The sequence below is a fragment of the Phyllostomus discolor genome, chromosome 11 (genome assembly GCF_004126475.2).
Source record: "Phyllostomus discolor isolate MPI-MPIP mPhyDis1 chromosome 11, mPhyDis1.pri.v3, whole genome shotgun sequence".
Taxonomy (NCBI): domain Eukaryota; kingdom Metazoa; phylum Chordata; class Mammalia; order Chiroptera; family Phyllostomidae; genus Phyllostomus; species Phyllostomus discolor.
In genome coordinates this window covers 77,800,391-77,819,858 of record NC_040913.2, presented here as the reverse complement: position 1 = coordinate 77,819,858, position 19,468 = coordinate 77,800,391, and the positions used below count along the sequence as shown (strand labels likewise).

Here is a 19,468-nt window from a genome sequence, read left to right as displayed (position 1 = left end):
CGCGCTCAGCATCCCTCCGCCGCTGCTGGCCTCCCGCTCCCGCTCGCCGCCGGGCGCCCGCTTGGAGCTTGGGAGCTCCAGGGTCCCCAGCCGGCAGACACTCACATCAGCACTGCCATCATCGCCGTCGCCGATGCCCTTCACGACCGCCGCCGCCGCCGCCAGCTCTCGGCCCCTCCGCTGCAGCCGCCGCCCCCCGCCTGCTCCACCGCCTTCGCCGATCGCAAAGCCCGGCGCCGGAGCAGCCCGTCAGGGGCATTGCCCGCGGCACCCACAGCCGCCGCCCCTCCTGCGGCCGCTGCGGGGGCCGCCGCCTCTCTCCCGGCACCGGCCCGACACCGGCCGGGGAGGGGGGGGCGGTGGGAGGCGGGGAGGGTGGCGGCGAGGGGCGGGCAGTGGACCCCGCCTCCTCCAGCTCAGCCCACGGAGGGGAAGAGGGGGTCTCGAGTTCTCCCTTGGGGCGCGCCCCGACCGAAGCCCAGCGCGTCAATGAGAGGTGACCAGACAGGTGTGAAAATGGGAATCAGGATCGGGGGTGGCGAGAGTGCTCCGACTTCTCCAGGTTTTGCTGGGATGCAGGACTCTCGCGGCCCACGGCACCTTGCACGGGAACTACAATTCCCGGGGTGGCCCGCAGCAGCGCGAGTCCCCGCGCATGCGCACCGCCTAGCCTGATGGCCAGTGCTGGGAGCGCTGCGGCCCCGCCGGGTGGCGAACGCGGGCGGGGCGAACCCTGGAGGGGGGGGTGGGGATGTTGGTCTCCCACAGTTGAGGTGTACGGTGTGCGCCGTGACGCTCCGGCGGCGTGCACTCGGAAGCACGGGAGTAAAGTGTGTAGAATTGGTGTGTAGCGTGGATGCCTGGGCTCCAGGCGGTGCTGTCGTGGCGCTCCTCAAGTCATCCAGCTGGAGACCCGTTGAACTGGCTCTTCTCCGGGTAACACGTCCTCCCCACTCCTCTAACGCCGGGTCCAGACTACAGGGTATCGCCCGAGCCTTCCCCGACGCTGGAGGTGCTCAGTCCCCCTAGGCGGTGTGTGGGAGATTCCTTAGAAACCGACACCTTCTTTCTCCCGTTCACCTCCCGAGCACCCCGGGAAAGGCCTCCTGACCGCCTGCAGGCCTTAGCCGAGCTTCTGTCGGTCAGGAGTGTGCTTCCCGGTCCCTCCAGCCCCCCAGCTTGTGCGAGTGGCCGCCCTTAGGATACTGTCTTTTCCATGCTGTCTTTACTGCTGTAGAAATTGAGCCACTCGATATTTACACAGCAAAGCCTAGGGACGTAACTTGCTATGTGTAATTTGGCAAACTATGTTGGATTTCTTAAGTTGAAATCATTCAGTCCCTACTGTGTGTGTGTGTGTGTGCGCGCGCGTGTGTTTCCTGGCTGAATCTTAGTTGCTTTACGTACGTAAAAAGACTACTCCCTATGGAAGAGAGTGCTACCAGCCTTTAAGGTAGAGTACTTTGGTATGTTGTGAATGTTTAGGGAATGGGAGCTCGGGATTGGTAGGACAGTTTAGATTCGATGTCATTGAATAGAGGACTGGTCTAGACTGTTCATATGCATTTGGAAGTCATCAGTGTGCTATAGATAAATTTAAAGCCATCAGACTGGATGCGATCTCCAAGGGAGTGAATGTAGACAAAGGAGAAAGAACAAGTGTGTTACCTGAATCTGTAGTGCTGTGATGTTTAAAGATTGGAGAAGTAAGGAAGGACCAAGGAATGGTACCGAAATAATTCTTACTGATGTAGATGAAGAAGCAAGAATTGTAACAGAAGCCTAATCAAGTGTTTCAAGAAGGTGGGTGTCACTGAATGTGACATGTGCTGCTGGTGCATTGACCCAGATAAGGATTGAGAATTGACTATAGTGTATGACAACATGAAGGGCATTGGCAACCTTGATATGAGTCCTCTTGGTGGAGCGGGAGAGTGGGTTTGAGAGACCATGGAAAAAGTGGAAAAAAAAAATATATATATTTCTCACTTGGCAAGCTAGAGATGTAGGAAAGCTAATGGCATAGCTCCATGCAAGTCTGAAGGCCTGAGAACCAGGAGAACCAGTGGTATATGTTTCAGTCTAAGTCTGAGCCCAAAGGCCAGAGAAGACTCATTCCTAGCTGGAAGAAGGTCAGGCAGAGTGAATTCTCGATTACTCAGGCTTTTTGTTCTGTTCACACCTTCAACAGATTGGATGAGGCTCACCTACATTGGGGAGGACATTATTCAATTTACTGATTTAAGTGTTAATCTCATCCATCACAGACATACCCAGAATAATGTATAACTAAATATCTGAGCACCCAGTAACCCATTCAAGTTGACACTATAAAATTAACCATCACAGTAGAGTATATTGACATAGATGCATTGACATGAATACATTTCAGGGTAGGAGTTTTTTTGTTTTTTAAAAGTCATTTTTAATTTTTCAATTACTGTTGGCATATAATATTATATTAGTTTCAGGTGTACAACTCAGTGATTAGACATTATATAAATTACTAAGTGATCATCCTGATAAATCTAGTATCCATCTGACACCATACATAGTTATTAGGAATATTATTGACTATATTCCCTATGCTATACTTTACATCCCCATGACTTTTCTGTAGAAACCAATTTGTATCTCTTAATCCCTTCACCTTTTTTTACCTATCCTCCCAACCCTCTCCCAGCTGGCAAATGTCAAAATGTTCTCTGTTCTATGAGCCTGTTTCTGTTCTGCTTCTTCCAGGGTAGGTGTTTGTGTAAGTGATTACACAAACGCCTTTTTTGATTGCTTAAGTGAAATATGAAGCAAGATCATCAGTTGAGAGTGAGGATGGGGAAAGAGATATGATAGGTTTAAGTAGAAAGGGGAAGATATGAACTAGAAGGTGAGGATAGTAAATAGATTAGTGAGAAGTTGTAGAATTGCTAGGAAGACAAAGGGCTTATTTGAGGTTGCTGGTCACAAATTCAAGGTGAGACCAGTCACCATGGTTGTGATTTTCACCTGCTACATTCATTCACTTGCATAGCTACAGACACAGAGTCAGCAGAGAACTTGCTTTTAATCAGGGTTAGAGTTTTGCCAAGAGAGAGTAATGAAGTCAGAGATGGGCAATGAAGTGAAGGAAATTTGCAAGGAAATGGTTACAACTTTTTAATTTAAATTAGTCAAGGGAAAGATGACTGGATAAAGAAGATGTAGTTGTATATAATGGAATATTACTTGGTCATAAAAAGAATGAAATCTTACCATTTGCAAAAACATGGGTGGACCTAGAGAATATCATGCTGAGTGAAATCAGACAGAGAATGACAAATACTGTGTGATTTCATTATATGTGGAATCTAAAGAATAAAATAAATGAACAAACAGAACAGGAACAGACTCATTGATACAGAGAACAGACTGATGGTTGCCAGAAGTGGGGGGTGGTGTTGTGGGGCTGGGTGAAAAAAGTGAAGGGATTAAGAAGTACAAATTGGTAGTCACAAAATAGCCCCAGGGATATGAAGTACACTGTAAGGAATATAGTCAGTAATACTGTAATAATGATGTATGGTGCTAGGTGGGTACTAGGCGTGTGGATGGGTCGATTTGTAAATTATATAAATTATGTCTAACCACTATGCTATACACCTAAAACTAATATAAAATATTACTGAATGTCAACTATAAATGGGGGGAAAAAAGAAAAAAAAACTGGTCAAGGAGGAATTAAAGACTATGCCAGGGTGCAAAGGTACCAGAATCATTGGAGTATAGGTCCCCGTTGGATCCAAAGATTGAGGTGAGTTTCTGGAGGGAATGAACTTGAAAAATAGGAGGTGCTCTGTGAAGAGCAAGATGCTTGGAGCTGAGATTGTGGAGGGATTCAGTCACTGGGAGTGACATGATATCCTCATGTAAACAAATGAGTGGAGCAAGGGCTAGTAAGATTATTGGAGGAGAGCTAGTCAGAAAACAGAGACACTGTCTTCCTCAGATATTGTACATCAAAGGTCATGACCCACCGGGTAAGTGAAGGGAGAAAAAAAGGTAGAATATTGATATAAATGGCTACAATTCTGATGGTGATCATGACGATAATTGTCCATTAATGCCCAAGTCAAATACCATCAACTTAATCTATATCTAACTCTGGAAAGTTAGGTACTGAGTTACGTATAGGTATGTGGCAACTCATAGTCAACCCGTAAGCCCTTCCATGGATGTTTGTTCTTGGGCCAAAGTCTTCTCGTAAGAGTGGCAGGTCTTTTCTTAGTTGTCAGTTTGAAATTCTTCACCAAAGGCTTATTATAATGCAGCTTCTGTAGAAGTTTTTCTTGGTTTTCTGTGTAGGCTTCTTTGACTTGTCTTATCTTTCAGTGTTGTGGATAACTTATGGTGAGAAGGCAGGCAGAACAGGAGAACTGTATGACCTAGTAATTTCATACCTAGGAATCCATCCTATGGAACTAATAATGCGAATGTCTAAATGTACAAAGGGTGTTCATTGAACATTGTTTGTGATAAAATTTACAAGCAACCTGTCATCAGTGGGGATTTGTTGATATTCAATAGGGATATCAATATCAATAGGGATATATTATAAATGCAGATAGAAGGCTTCAAATAATCATACTAAGAATAGGCATTAGGTTTTACTTACTCTGTTTCTTTCAGCAGGGATGCTTTCAGTCAGTTAAAGGAGAAACCAAATCAAACTAGCTTTAGCAACAAAGTGTTATTTATTAGCCTAGTTAACTCACACAGCCTGAGACCTTGGGACAAGTTCATTCAGAGCTCCGACTTTGTACGGCCCTGTGCTTGGCCCTCTTCCATGAAGGAGACATGAAGGTGCTTAATCTTTAAGGTGGTATCATGTATGGTTGAAGATGACTGTGCAGCAACCATGCTATGTATTTCTTTCTTCCCATCTAGCAGGAGCAAAGGCATTCTTTCCCATACCACGGAAGGAGAATTCTGAGCTTTGCTACAGTGGAACCACAATGTAGCAAAGGCACATGTTGAATGGAATGATTAGGCACAGGAGATGGATAGCAGGTGGAGAACAGAGAACTGAAACCTGGGTCGTAGCTCTTCTCCCCTGAATCAGTCATGTGGAAAGGGGAACGGGATTTCCCTATTGGCCTTAAAATAGTTGGGTTTCATTCCTGGTGCTGATGTTGAGGTCCTCCCATTCAAAAAGTTTTGCTTTTACACATCGAGGGCTCAGGTGGGGAGGGCTAAATGGTATGTTACTCTCTTGTTTTCCTAGTATTAAGGTAGTCAGCCTCTTTTTTGCTCCTTTCGTTCTTGATTTGACTAAAACCATGAGACTCTGTTTACACTCAGGATCCCAAGGGGGAAAACTATGTCACTTTTGACTTCATGATTTACAGAGGCCCTCATATTAAATATGATTGCAAGATATGATTGCAACTCTCAGAGTGCAGGAAAGAGGTAGACAAGAAGGAGGGAAGCAGAGAGGGGGAGAGAGAGAGATCATGCTTGTTGAGACACAACCTATGGACTGTTAAACTCTCCCTTCGAGTACCTGACCTTAATTCTGTTCCTGTTTTCCCTGTAAGGGCCCCTATTAATGGATAGGTATCCTCCTGGATTCTTCTTTGCATTTCCATAGACATAGAATTTCATTTTATACTTTAAATTTTTAATGGCAACTACTATGGACACCTAGTTTTTCCTGTTTCACTTAGCACATATGTACAGAAGTTATCATATTAATACATATAGCTGTATTTTATTCTTCTGTCTACTATCCCGTATTATGGATATATCATTGTTTATTTAACTCAATTTACTGTACTAACTGCTTCTCCAATTGTTGCTATTACAAACTGATATAGTGAGTGTCTTTTGCTTATGTCCTTGTGCACATGCGCATGTATTTCCATAGAGTGCAATAATTGCTGCCTTGAAGGGTGTGCATATTTTAAATTTTGATACTAGCTTTTACAAAATATCTTTGAAAATGGTGAGCCAGTTTCTGTTCTCTTGCCAAAACTGTAGATGATTAACCTATTTAATTTTTGCTAATAATGGTGTATTGAAATTATAGACCATTTTGTTGGCTTCATTTATTGTATACTTTGTTCTTAAAGATTAAAAGTACTTCCTTTGTCATATGTCAAATTTCTATATTTACACGGATCTATTTCTGGGCATGGTATATTTTATTCCATTGATTTATATCTCCATTTTATGCTAGTTCCACACTATTTTAATTGCTGTTGTTTTGTGTTGTTTTATATTTAGTGGAGTGAGTTTCCCCTTACGGGTCTTATCTTTCAAAAAAAATATTTACTGTCCTTGAGCATTTTCTTTTTCCAGTGAACTTTAATATAAACTTGTGTGGTTTCATGAAAATCCTGCTGACATATTTTCTTGGTGTTGCTTCTTCAGCTTATTGACTTAATTAATATCTTTACAGTTTTGAGACTAAGTATCCAGTAACTCAGTATATCTTACCTAGCTATTCTTTGGTGTCTTAGTCAACTTCTCTAGTTTTTAAAATGGTTCTTATATATTTTATGTTAGGTTTATTCCCCAGTAGGTTGTCATTTTCACTGTTACTGAGTTTAGGTATGTTCTATTCTCTAACTGATTCTTGATCATATGTAGAAAAGCACTGGATTTGGGTATGCTGATCTTGAATCTGGTCATCTCAGGAATATTTGCTGCTTTTAATCAATTAGATAAATTTCCTGCCCTCAAAGAGTTATTGGAGAAAAATTATTTTGGGAAACTTGTTTTTTGGTAAAGACTGGTCAATAATAGCAGCCAAACTCTTTGAAAGGCGATTATCTTTCTTTTTTGATAAAATGCTAAATATATGGGAAGATTAAGAGTCTTCGAAGACTCTTGGTCTTGGAAGAACTTCTCGTGGGGAAATAAGAAATTGGAATGATTTCACATTCTCTCCCAGGCAAGTGGAACCAGTGGCCTTCCCGCCTGAGCCTTTTTGAAGCCTTTGCTCCTTTCTGACTCCCCACATTCCGGCACTGCCTTTTTATGGTCTCTTTCCCTGTTTTTGTCCTATAGGCTCGCTCTTCAGGGGAGGGCAGAGACTCACCTTCTTTTTAGGTCTTTTTGAGGCTGAGAAGATAGAGGCATGAGATTTGCCTAGTGTGTGGTAGGCAAAATAGAAGCCCTTGGACAAAATGTCACAGCTTTGTTGTTTCCTCTGGACACTTGATGTTGCAGGCATGAGGCGTCATCTGTTGATTGGCACCTCACCTGTTCCTGCTGTTGTTTCATAAACTGAATGCATTGAAGGACAGTAGAAAGGTAATTGGACTAGAAGATAACTTTTGCCTTCTCGAAGGTGTCATGAAATTGCTAGTTTTCCCTTGTATTCATTTTATATAAACTTGCCCTGTCTGAAGATATTCTATTAGTCCTTATTGAAGAACTGCATCGGGTAAATTGATGGTTGCTTTCAGAATTGTGTATTAATTTTTTCCAGTTTCTTTTTCATCCAGTCTCCAATTTTCTCTTTCATTCATCTTCCCACACTTAACTTGGTCTTACTGTAAAATTTATGCATTTTTCTTTCTACCTGGCAATGCTGAATTTCAAACCAATGCTGAGCTTTGCATCCTAGGTTAAATTTTACTCCCATTTAGTTGAGTTATACTTTTCTGTTTAATTGCTCTTTAATGTTATATTGATTCTTACTCTGATTTAAAAAGGTTTTGAAATTATATGAAATTATGAAAATTTTGTAATTGTAACTTTGTGTGGCTATTTTACTTATAATTTATAATTTATTTTTATTTAAGATAAGGGATTAAAGGAAGAAAAGGATTGACCATGTAATTTTATTTCCATTTATATTTGTGTATTAGTTAGAGCACATCATTGTACCGATATCCCAAGGTTGCGGGTTCGATCCCCTGGTCAGGGCGCATACAAGAAACATCCAGTGAATGCATAAATGAGGGGAACAACAAAGCAGCATCTCCCTCTCTTCTCTCTCAAATCAGTTTAAGAAAAGAATGCAAGCACAGAAAACTTGATTCAAACAGGCTTAAAAAGTGAGGAAATTTGTTACTAAAATGTAACTTGAAGGCTGCCGTAGTCCATGGACTGTGACCCCCTTTCTCATCTTCGCCTTCTTCCATGTTGGCTTTGTCCTCAGGCTGACTTCCATCATGGCGGCAAAATGGCTGTGGAAGGCCCAGGCTCCCCCTTCTCAAGTAGAGGGCATCTCTCCCAGTAGCTTTCTTACAAGAATGAGACAGTGCCATTCCCAGACCTGCCCCGCCCAAAACCACCCCTGTTGTGTCATTGGCCTGAATTAAGTCATGTATTTTCTCCCTACACTAAATCAAGGGGGATGCCTTGAGTATAGGCCTGAGTTTCAGAATCCTCCTTGGGGCAAGGGGGATGGGGTGAGCGGGATTCACCGTGGGAGCTGGGGGTGAGGCGGCTCCCCTTACCCACGTTGGCTTGGTGGGTAATTGTTCATTATCTGAGTTAAATTTATGGGGCTGTAAAAAGTGTGCAGAGTGGAATGGATGCTTGGTAGGCAACCATCAATGTCCACCTGATAATGAGTCGTATAAAATTTCATCTCAGGCCACATAAACTAACAGTCATAAATATAAGAGGAAAAATAGGCAGACTAAGCAAGTTTTAAATGGACTTACTTGAAAACTTTCTCTTCAGTTTCCCAGTTTATAATGGTTGATTTCGCTGACTGGCTATAGCTACTTTCAGAACAGAGGAAATTCATTAAAAATAATGAATTATTCAGTTGGATGGTGAAATTCAGTTATAAAGCACTTCCCTGTGCCATGGATTCAATTCGGGTCAAGTCATGTTCTGGTTTATGGGCAGTGCGGCGTTGCACAATGACACAGCACGGAGAGAGGCTCCATCGTTTTCCTCTGCTGCTGGCATTTTAATGCATTTCATTGTATTTATTTGGTTGGTTCCATTTATACTTTATGTCAATGGACTTCATTGATACAAATTTTTATTTATACTCTATTAATACAAATTACATGATATTTGACAGTACTGAAAATTTGGTAGATACTTACAAAGGAATAGGTCTCTCTCAAACAAACAAACAAACCCATCATCCTGTTATATCCTGTTTTTTTAATGTATTTTATTGATTACAGTTGTCCCATTTCCCCCCTTTACTCCCCTCCACCCTGCACACCCCCTCCCACCCACATTCCCCCCCTTTAGTTCATGTCCATGTATCATACTTATAAGTTCTTTGGCTTCTACATTTCCCATTCTATTCTTACCCTCCCCCTGTCTATTTTCTACCTACCATCTATGCTACTTATTCTCTGTAGCTTTTCCCCCTCTCTCTTCCTTCCACACCCTGTTGACAACCCTCCATGTGATCTCCATTTCTGCAGTTCTGTTCCTATTCTAGTTGTTTGCTTAGTTTGTTTTTGTTTTAGGTGTGGTTGTTAATAATTGTGAGTTTGCTATCATTTTACTATACATGTTTTTTATCTTCTTTTTCTTATATAAGTCCTTTTAACATTTCATATAATAAGGGCCTGGTGATGATGAACTCCTTGAACTTGACCTTACCTGAGAAGCAATTTATTTGCCCTTGCATTGTAAATGAAAGCTTTGCTGGATAGAGCAATCTTGGATGTAGGTCCTTGCCTTTCATGACTTGGAATACTTCTTTCCAGCCCCTTCTTGCCTGCAAGGTCTCTTTTGAGAAATCAGCTGACAGTGTAATGGGAACTCCTTTGTAGGTAACTCTCTCATTTTGTCTAGCTGCTTTTAAGATTCTCTCCTTATCTTTAATCTTGGATAATGTAATTATGATGTACCTTGGTGTGTTCCTCCTTGGGTCCAACTTCTTTGGGACTGGACTCTCTGAGCTTCCTGGACTTCCTGGAAGTCTATTTCTTTAGCCAGAATGGGGAACTTCTCCTTTATTATTTTTTCAAATAACTTTTCCACTTGTTGCTCTTCTTCTTCTCCCTCTGGTACCCCTATAATTTGGATGTTGGAATATTTCAAGATGTCCTGGAGGTTCCTAAGCCTCTCTTCAGTTTTTAAAATTCTTGTTTCTTCATTCTTTTCTGATTGGATGTTTCCTTCTTCTTTCTGGTCCACTCCATTGATTTGAGTCCCAGTTTCCTTCCCATCACTATTGGTTCCCTGTACACTTTCCTTTATTTCACTTAGTGTAGTCTTCATTTTTTCATCTAATTTGCAACCAAATTCAACCAATTATGTGAAGCATACTGATTACCAGTGTTTTGAACTGTGCATCTGATAGGTTGGCTATTTCTTCGTTGCTTAGTTGTATTTTTTCCAGAGGTTTGATCTGTTCTTTTGTTTGGCTCCTTTTTTTTTTTGTCTTGATGCCCATCCTGTCATTTTTTAAAATTGCAGTGGCTTACATAGCCAAATCAAATGCTAATAGGTAGTTATTTAGCTTTTTTTAGTTTGCTTGCTTAGATTATTTTGAGGGAAATTAGGATTAGCAGAAATCTATCAATAGATTAATAAAAATGTTGAAAACCTCTTCCGGGATTTAGTGAGGGCTTTGTTGTAGATTCTTTGGTTCCTCCTTGTTTTTCTCTGTCTACTCCTACTTCTGTTAGTTCACTGAAAAGTAGAAAGGAATTCTTAAAAAATTAAACAATATCATATAAATTACATTTTCTACAATAAAGTATAGATTATGTGTATGTGTATATATTTGTGTCTATATATGTAGTTATACATATATAGTATATATATAGTATATGTATATGGTAAATATAGATATACTCAAAGGATAAGGTTATATTTTCAGAAACTATGTATTATTATAAATTATATGAAACCCAGAATCTTAAAAATTCATTGCATTGTTGATTACATTTGAAAAGCTTTTTGACTAGAAGCTGCCTCTCTTGGTAAAAATACCATAATTGTAAAGGTAAAACCAAAAGAGTCTAACCAAAATTAGGGTGTTGTTAACCAAATTCAGTTGCTGAAGCATTTAAGCTGCTTTGGGTTTATAAGCTTTCTGTGTTAGGTTTTTGAAAACACTTACCATTTGAATCTTATATCAATCACTGAAATTTTTTTCTCTATATTTTTTTCTACATGAAAAAGTTAGGTGAGTATATGAGTATTATTGTTGTGATATAGATTATAGTCTGAAACCCTCTAAATATAAGTTACTAGAGAAAGAAAATAGATGCATGTTGAAATTCAGTACTCTTTGGGTCAGGTACGATGGGAAAGAATGAAGTCTTAGATAAATGATAATTTTCTCTTCTCTATTTGAATGTGTCATTTGAAAGAACATCCAAATGTTCTACTGGAGAAGCACTTCATTGCTTAAGTAACTTTGATACATTTATATACTTTGTCTAGTTTGTGTGGTTTGGTATCTCTGTCTGAACCCACAGATTCTCAGTTTCTGTCAGTACACTAATGGGGATGAGGTATAACAGCAGCAAAAGATCTGTTCCTACTCTCTAGTACACCAGCTCATGCGTAACTGCAGTTCAACAGATGTGATGCCTTATTTATCTTCACATCGATCCTATGGTCAGTAAGGCAACTGACCACAGCAAATAATATAATCAGGATTTAATCCCATTTTACAGATGAGAAAATGAAAACTTAGAAAAGTGAAGTGACTTGTCCAAAGTCACATGGATGCTAAATGGCCAAGTGTCAAAGTATAATTTTCCAAAAATTGAAGACCATTTCTCATACAAATATAGAATGGACACATGTCTCATTTATTCAGGAAACCAATGGGAGATAAATTGGTTCGAAGAGGAACAAAGATTATACACAGTATTAGTCAACATTCTGTAGAAAATCAGAACCAATAGGATAGATAGAGAGATAGAACGAGATTTATTACAAGGGATTGGCTTATGCAGCTATGGAGGCTGAGAAGCTACATGATCTGGCACCAGCTAGCCAGTGGTATAGTTCCAGTCCGTACCTGAAGCCCAGAGAACCAGAGGAGCCAATGATGTATGTAAGTCCTGCTCCCAGTCCAAAGATCCAAGAACCAGGAGTGTTGATGTTCAAGGGCAGGAGAAGATGGGTGCCCCAGCTTAAGCAGAGATCAGTTTGTTCTTTTTGTTCTATAGATTGGCTGACATCTGTCCTCACTGGTGAAGGTATTATTCTTTTTTTTTTCTTTTTTTTAATATATTTTATTGATTATGCTATTACAGTTGTCCCATTTCCCCCCTTCTCTCCCCTCCACCCTGTACCCCCCTCCCACCCACATTTCCCACTTTAGTTCATGTCCATGTGTCATATTTATGAGTTCTTTAGTTTCTACATTTCCCATACTATTCTTGCCCTCCCTCTATCTATTTTCAACCTACATTCTATGCTACTTATTCTCTATACCTTTTCCCCCTCTCTCCTCCTCCCACCCTCCTGCTGCTAACCGTCCATGTGCCCTCCATTTCTGTGGTTCTGTTCCTGTTCTAATTGTTTACTTAGTTTCTTTTGGTTTTGCTTTAGGTGTGGTTGTTAATATTTGTGAGTTTGCTGTCCTTTTACTATACATGTCTTTTCTTTATCTTCTTTTCTTAGATAAGTCCCTTTAGCATTTCATAAAATAAGGGCTTGGTGATGATGAACTCCTTTAACTTGACCTTATCTGAGAAGCACTTTATCTGCCCTTCCATTCTAAATGAGAGCTTTGCTGGATAGAGCAATCTGGGATGTAGGTCCTTGTCTTTCATGACTTGGAATATTTCTTTCCAGCCCCTTCTTGCCTGTAAGGTCTCTTTGGAGAAATCAGCTGACAGTCTGATGGGAACTCCTTTGTAGGTTACTGTCCCCTTACCTCTTGCTGCTTCTAGAATTCTCTCCTTCGTTTTTACCTTGGCTAATGTAATTATGATGTGCCTTGGTGTGTTTCTTCTTGGGTCCAACTTCTTTGGGGCTCTCTGCGCTCCTTGGATTTCTTGGAAGACTGTTCCCTTTGCCAGATTGGGGAAGTTCTCCTTTATTATTTGTTCAAATACGTGCTCAATCTGTTGCTTTTCCCCTTCCGATTCTGGTACCCCTATAATTCGGATATTGGAACATTTAAAGGTGTCTTGGATGCTCTTAATCTTTTCCTCAATTTTTTGAATTCTTATTTCATCTTGCTTTCCTGCTTGGTTGATTCTATCTTCCTTCTGGTCCACTGTATTGTTTTGAGATTCATATTCCTTCCTTTCACTATTGGCTCTCCTCCGCGTGTCTTCCTGCATCTGTTTTATGGTACTCTGCATTCTTTCATCTAAATTTCGTCCAAAATCCACCAGTTCCGTGAGCTTTCTGATCACCAGTGTTTTGAACTGCGCATCTGATAGATTGGCTAATTCTTGGTCGCTCAAAAGGATGAGTCCTGGGGGACTGATTTGCTCTGTTGAAAACATGGTTTTTTTTTCCCCCGTCTCTCCTTTTTTTTTTCCGGTCTGGTTGCTCCTGTTACGGTGGGGGGCGGAGCCTTAGGTGCTCACTGGGGCTGGGCACCCCCGTTGCTAGATTGTGACGTTATATGTGGGGGCGGGGCAGGAGCGGGGTGGGAGAAAACAATGGCGGTAGTTCCGTTCCCCTGGACTCAGACCCTTGTCTGGGCTTCTGGGCCGCGAGCTCTGCCCTGGTCCACAATCGCTACTCCTCTGGGTCTGCCGGCCGCAGCTTGCGTACTCAGGGGTCACCGCTGCCTTCTTGCGCGCCCGATGGCTTTTGCGCCGATTTCGCGCCAAACCTTCCCCCGACCTCCGCGCGCGCCGCTGACCCAAGCCAGCCCCGCGCCCGCCGGCTCGTCTTCTCCTACCAGTCCGGATGAACGCGTCTACTTCAACTTCTTGGCTGCCCGACTTCCATTCAGATAAATCCTCTGCCGGATCTGGGTGTTATTCTGGTTGTAAATTATTGGTTTTCTAATCTTGGTTGTGTGAGGAGGTACGGTGCATCCACCTATTCCTCCATTTTGCCGGAAGTCCGAAGGTATTATTCTTTGCTCAGTCTCCCTATTCAGATGCTAACCTCTTCCAGAAATAATGTATTTCCAGCTCTGGGCTGGTAACCCTTAGCTCCGTCAAGCTGGCATGTAAAATTGACCATCACATACAGACATTGAAGAAGTTTGAAATAAGGTTGATAGGTTAGATGCAGAGCTGTTCTATAGGGCAATAATAACCATAGCCTTTGAGATGATTTTATGCACTGGATAGAATTCAGTTGCATCTTGTAAAAAGTTGTAAGTTAATATGTAACTTCATAGAGTCTGAGTTTTTAATCAGTAGTAAAGAATGAGTCAAGTAAAGGTATGTTCCCTAATGAAATAATCCATGGGTGATTTTTGTGCTCCTGTATGACATTCAAAGGATAGACTGACCTTTCTTTGTCTTTTAACTTTTGGATTATTATTTTTTTTTGACACAAAGCAACACTGGAGGCTAAGTTTTCTGATTCTAGGTCTTGATATCTTTCTACTCTAATTCTTTCCTTTTGCATAGTGTAATTTTTAGTACTAGAACAGCCTGCTAACTTTTGCAATATCAGCTAGCTTTTATTAGTTTTCTTTCATGTACAGTGTTGGTGATGGAGCTTTCTTCCTCCGAGAAGCTTTGTGAAACTCGATGGGCATTGTAATTACAATTTGCTTAAGTGCCCAATTTGAGAAATTGAAGTGGTAGCTGGCTACTGTGATTGCTCTTTCATGGCATTTTGTTAGCAAATTTCAGAGCATTTGTAAACATTCTTGCCATTTTAAATTAAATAATCAGATTTTGTAAAACAGTATATTTCAGCAGATTAGCTCTTACATATTTTAAACAAAATACAATTGATATATTTTAGGTAGTAAGTGAAGATTGATCCACATTAAACATTATAATTGCCTATTAGTGTCAAGCATTGAACTACTTACTGATAACTTTGTCTTGGGCTGGAAATCGTTATTTGTACATGCCATTGAACTTACCAGTGTGATTTTTTTTGGGGGGGATACATTTCAAAAAGGTTGTGATACTTTATTCAGTTTAGCACTCAAGAAATTAGGCAAGCCAGTTACTGTGGTAACAGTAGGTATTAATTTCCTTACCTTAACGGTTTTAGGAACAAAGAAGTCTCTGAGCTGATCCACTGAAACCCAATTTTCTCTTGAGACTGGTGTTAAGTCTGTCCACTCTTTAGAAAATAACACCATTGTAGGTGGAAAAATATTGTGCTCTTGAGATGAATTTCTAGTCTTAGAGAGTGAAGTAGAGTGTGGTTTAAAAGCTAGATCAGGGGTGTCAAACTCATTTTCACCGGGGGCCACGTCAGCCTCACAGTAGCCTTCAAAGGGCCAAATGTAATTTTAGGGCTCTGTAAATGTAACTACTCCTCAACAGTTAAGCGAGAGCTCGGCGCTGCGGCCGGGTAGAAACAAGGTGCCGGGCTGGATAACACAACGTGCCGGAATCAGCCTGCGGGCCTTGTGTTTCCCACCTGTGAGCTAGTTGATTAAAAAGCTATTGTTTCTTAGCTAATTTGGAACGTGATTGGTCTTAATTTCCCTAAATTTGTTCTAACTTAAACTTTACTGCTGTGATTTCTATTGACATGAACTAGAAGTGGCTTTAGTAGACAGTTTCTCTTACTAACTGCTGTTAAATAAAATCACTCAAGATGAATTTCTTTCAAAGTATGTTATAATTTTGGCAGATAAGCTCTTAACATTTAATTGACTAATATTACTAACCCTATGGTAAGCCCACTAATTTAGCTATCATTTTGTAACTGTTATTTTAAAAAAGCCTTTACTAAGAACTTGTATTCTTAGTAGATATTTTATGCCTGCATTATGGTGAGTAAAAACTAGCTGGGTGGTTAATAACAGCCACTTTGGAAATTTTCCAATCTTAGAGCATTTTGTCTGTGTTCGAGAACAGCAGTTGGCAAACTGGCCGGTAGGTCACATTTGACTAGCAGCTTGTTTTTGGACTGATCACCAGCTAAATGGTTTTCATATGTTTAAGTGGCTGAAAAAAAAAACCACAAGAATAATAGTTCATGAAACTTTTATACATTTATATTTCACTACCTATAAATAAAGCTTTATTGGAACATAGCCATGCTTATTTGTTCAAATATTGTTGTTGGCTTTTTTACAATGATAGACTTGAGTAGTAGCTACAGAGACAATTGGCCCATGAAGCCTAGAATATACACTATCTGACCCTTCAGAGAAAAAAGTTTGCTGACTATTGTTCTATAGTATAAAATCATTGTTCATTGAAGAAATATCTGTCCCTTTTTTTTTGGCAGACTTCCCCCTCACCATCCCCAATTGCTAAGAAACAAATTTTCCTTTTATTTTAATCCTCACTCGAGGATATAGAAATTGATTTTATTTTATTTTAAAATTATATTTTATTGATTATGCTATTATAGTTATCCTGATTTCCCCCCTTTGGTCCCCTCCACCCAGTACTCCCTATTCCCGTAGGCAGTCCCCACACCATTGTTCATGTCCATAGGTCATCAGTATAAATTCTTTGGCTACTCCATTTCCTATACTGTGCTTTACATCCCCATGGCTATTCTGTAACTACCTGTTTGTACTTCTTAATCCCCTCACCTCTTCACCCCTTCCCCATACACCTTCCTCCCATGTGGCAACCATCAAAGCACTCTCCTTGTCCAACATTCTGTCTCGGATTTTCTTGTTTGCTTAGTTTGTTAGATTCAGTTGTTGATAGATTTGTGGGGTGTTTTTTTGCCATTTGTGTTGTTCATAGTTTTGATTTTTTAAAAAATCCCTTTAACATTTCATGTAATAATGGTTTAGTGATGATGAACTTCTTTAGTTTTTTCTTGTCTGGGAAGCTCTTTATCTCCCTTTTGATTCTAAATGATAGCTTTGCTGGGTAGAGCAATCTAGGCTATAGGTCCCTGCTTTTCATGACTTTGAATATTTCTTGCCAATCCCTTCTAGCCAGCAAAGTTTCTTTTGAGAAATCAGCTGATAGTGTTATGGGAACTCCCTTGCAGGTAACTAACTTCTTTTCTTTTGCTCCTTTTGAGAATCTCTATTTATCTTTAATCTTTGGCATTTAATTATGATGTGTCCTGGTGTGGTCCTTTTTGAGTCCATCTTGTGTGGGAATGTCTGTGCTTCCTGGACTTGCATGTCTATTTCCTTCACCAAATTAGGGAATTTTTCTTTTATTACTTTTTCAAATAGATTTCTAATTTCTTGCTCTTTCTCTTCTTCTGGCACCCCTATAATCTGAGTGTTGGACCTCTTGAAGTTGTCCTATCAGCTGCTTATACCATCCTCATTTTTTTGGATTCTTTTTTGTTCTTGTTCTTATCAGTTATTTTTTGTTTCCTTAAGTTCCAAATCATGGATTTCATTCTCAGCTTCATCCACTCTAATGTAGTTTCCCTGCAAGTTATTTATTTCAATTAGCGTGTCCTTCGTTTTTGACTGGATCTTCGTTTTCATGGTGTTAAGGTCCTCACTAAGTTCCTTGAGCATCCATCCTTATAACCAGTGTTTTGATCTCTGCATCTGGTGGATTGGTCATCTCCATTTCATTTAACTCTTTTTCTGGAGTTTTGATCTGTTCTTTCATTTGGGCCATGTTTCTTTGTCTCCTCATTTTGGCCTCCCTGTGTTTGTTTCAATATATTAGGCAGAGCTGCTTTGACTCTGTGTCTTGGTAGTATGGTCTAATGTAGTAGGTGTCCTGTAGGGTCCAGTGGCACTGCCTATCCTATCATGCAAGCTGGGTTCTCAAGCTGCACACTTCTGTGGACTGAGAACACCCTCTTCTTGTAGTTGATCTTTGGTTGCTGTTGGCAGGTCAACGGGAGGGATTTACCCAGGGCAGTCAGCTGCAAGATTGGCTGTGACCACTTACCACCAGCCTCTGTCCTCCGTGAAGGATAGCTGTGCAGGGGTAGGGTGGTGGTGCCCGGATGTGGTCTGTAGGTGTCCACTGGGTGTGCTGGCCCTGGGGTTTCCTGGGTGATGCAGGCCAAGGTTGGCCCCCACTTGTGTTTTGCCTGGGGCCACCCTGCCTGAGCTATAAAGCAATCTGAGATGGCCACTACTTGTGCTGGGGTTGGAGATTCCCAGGTGAAGCCAAGCTGTGAATCTAGGCTGGCTGCTGCTATTGCTGGGCCTAGGGCTCACTGAGGCTTGCTGTTGCTTATTGGAGAGGATTTAGGAAGTTGTGCAGCAGGAGCCAAGGCCGTTATTCATATGGAAAAGCAGCTTGGGTGGGCCATAAGCTAGGTGGCCCAGAGACTCTGGGGATCCCCAAGAGGGGATCAAACAGTGTTAGCCAGGTTGATGGAGTCTCAGATATGGCATCAGCTTGCCAGCTTTGTGAGGGGAGGGTTTAGAAAAGAGACAGTGGCCTCTGCTTGCCTTGATGCCAGCCACTTCAGTTTCTCCCTGTACACCACTGGTGCCTTTCAAGCTGCCACCCTGGTGCTGGAGCTCAGAGGGAGTGAGTCTGAGTAGGTGAGTCCGTGTGTGGGTTTTTTAATACAAACTCCCTGGGGCTCCAGCAGTTTCTTCTCATATTCAATCCCTGCTGGTTTTTGCAGCAGGAAGTTCTGGGGACTTGTCTTTCTGGCACTGGAACCCTGGGCCAGGGGACTGGTTTACCCTGCGGCTCCTCACTCCTGAGATTTCCCTTCCAAATTTTTATCCACCATATGTGGGTGAGGGACCAGCCCGTTCCTTGTCTGCGTCCCTTCTACCAGTCTGGATGGATATGGTTTCTTTAATTCAGTAGTTGTCAGACTTCCATTCAACTTGATTTCTGAAGGTTCTGAGGGATAGTTGTTCTATATTTTAGTTGTAATTTTGATGTGGTTGTGCTAAGAGTTGAGCTATGTATGTCTGCTTGTGCTGCCATTTTGGCCAGAAGTCCCTGTTTATTGATTTGAGAGTGAGACATATTGATGTAAAAGAGAAATATTGATGGGCTGCCTCCCATACATGTCCTGACCAGGGATTGAACCTGCAGCCTAGGTATGTGCCCCAACTAGGAATCAAACCCACAGCCTTTTGGTGTGTGGGACAACACTCCAGCTCAGCCACACGGCCCAGACAGTAACACATTTTTCCTAGAAAATTTGGAATATGTAGAAAAGTATACAGAAGAAAATTAATAATGGAATAAATACAATAAAAATGATGTGAAAAAAATAATTAAAAACCATCTGTAGTTGTGGGATAACTTTAATATTTTGTATGTATTTCTCTAGAACTTTAAAAATATATAATATATAATATATCTCTATGTAATTATATATTATATATGTACATACACATATACAAATATACACATATTTATTGTACAAATTACAATAACTTGCTTTTTTCACCTTTCAAATTATAAGGATATGTTTTTAATAACTGCATAGTATTCTGTTTAATGGAACAATTTGTTATTTAACCATTTTTCCATGTTGGACATGTAGTCTGTTTTCAACTCCT

At 40.9% G+C, this 19,468-nt stretch overlaps 2 protein-coding genes across 8 annotated transcripts in view; one reads left to right on the top strand and one right to left on the bottom strand.

Moving 5' to 3' along the window:
• The window catches only part of PURG (purine rich element binding protein G), a 35,782-nt gene extending 35,207 nt beyond the window's left edge, over nt 1–575 (bottom strand). For 2 of the 4 annotated variants that reach the window (XM_028526422.2, XM_028526420.2), the window contains exon 1: nt 106–574. The gene's annotated coding sequence lies outside the window, so the exon portion shown is untranslated. Of the gene's footprint in view, nt 1–105 lie in introns of all 4 variants that reach the window. The other 2 variants (XM_036011644.1, XM_028526421.2) reach the window with 2 other exon arrangements.
• A 102-nt stretch (nt 576–677) lies between these two features.
• The window catches only part of WRN (WRN RecQ like helicase), a 126,872-nt gene continuing 108,081 nt past the window's right edge, over nt 678–19,468 (top strand). The window contains exon 1 of one of the 4 annotated variants that reach the window (XM_028526900.2): nt 678–936. The gene's annotated coding sequence lies outside the window, so the exon portion shown is untranslated. The remainder of the gene's footprint in view (nt 937–19,468) is intronic. The other 3 variants (XM_036011642.1, XM_028526899.2, XM_036011639.1) reach the window with 3 other exon arrangements.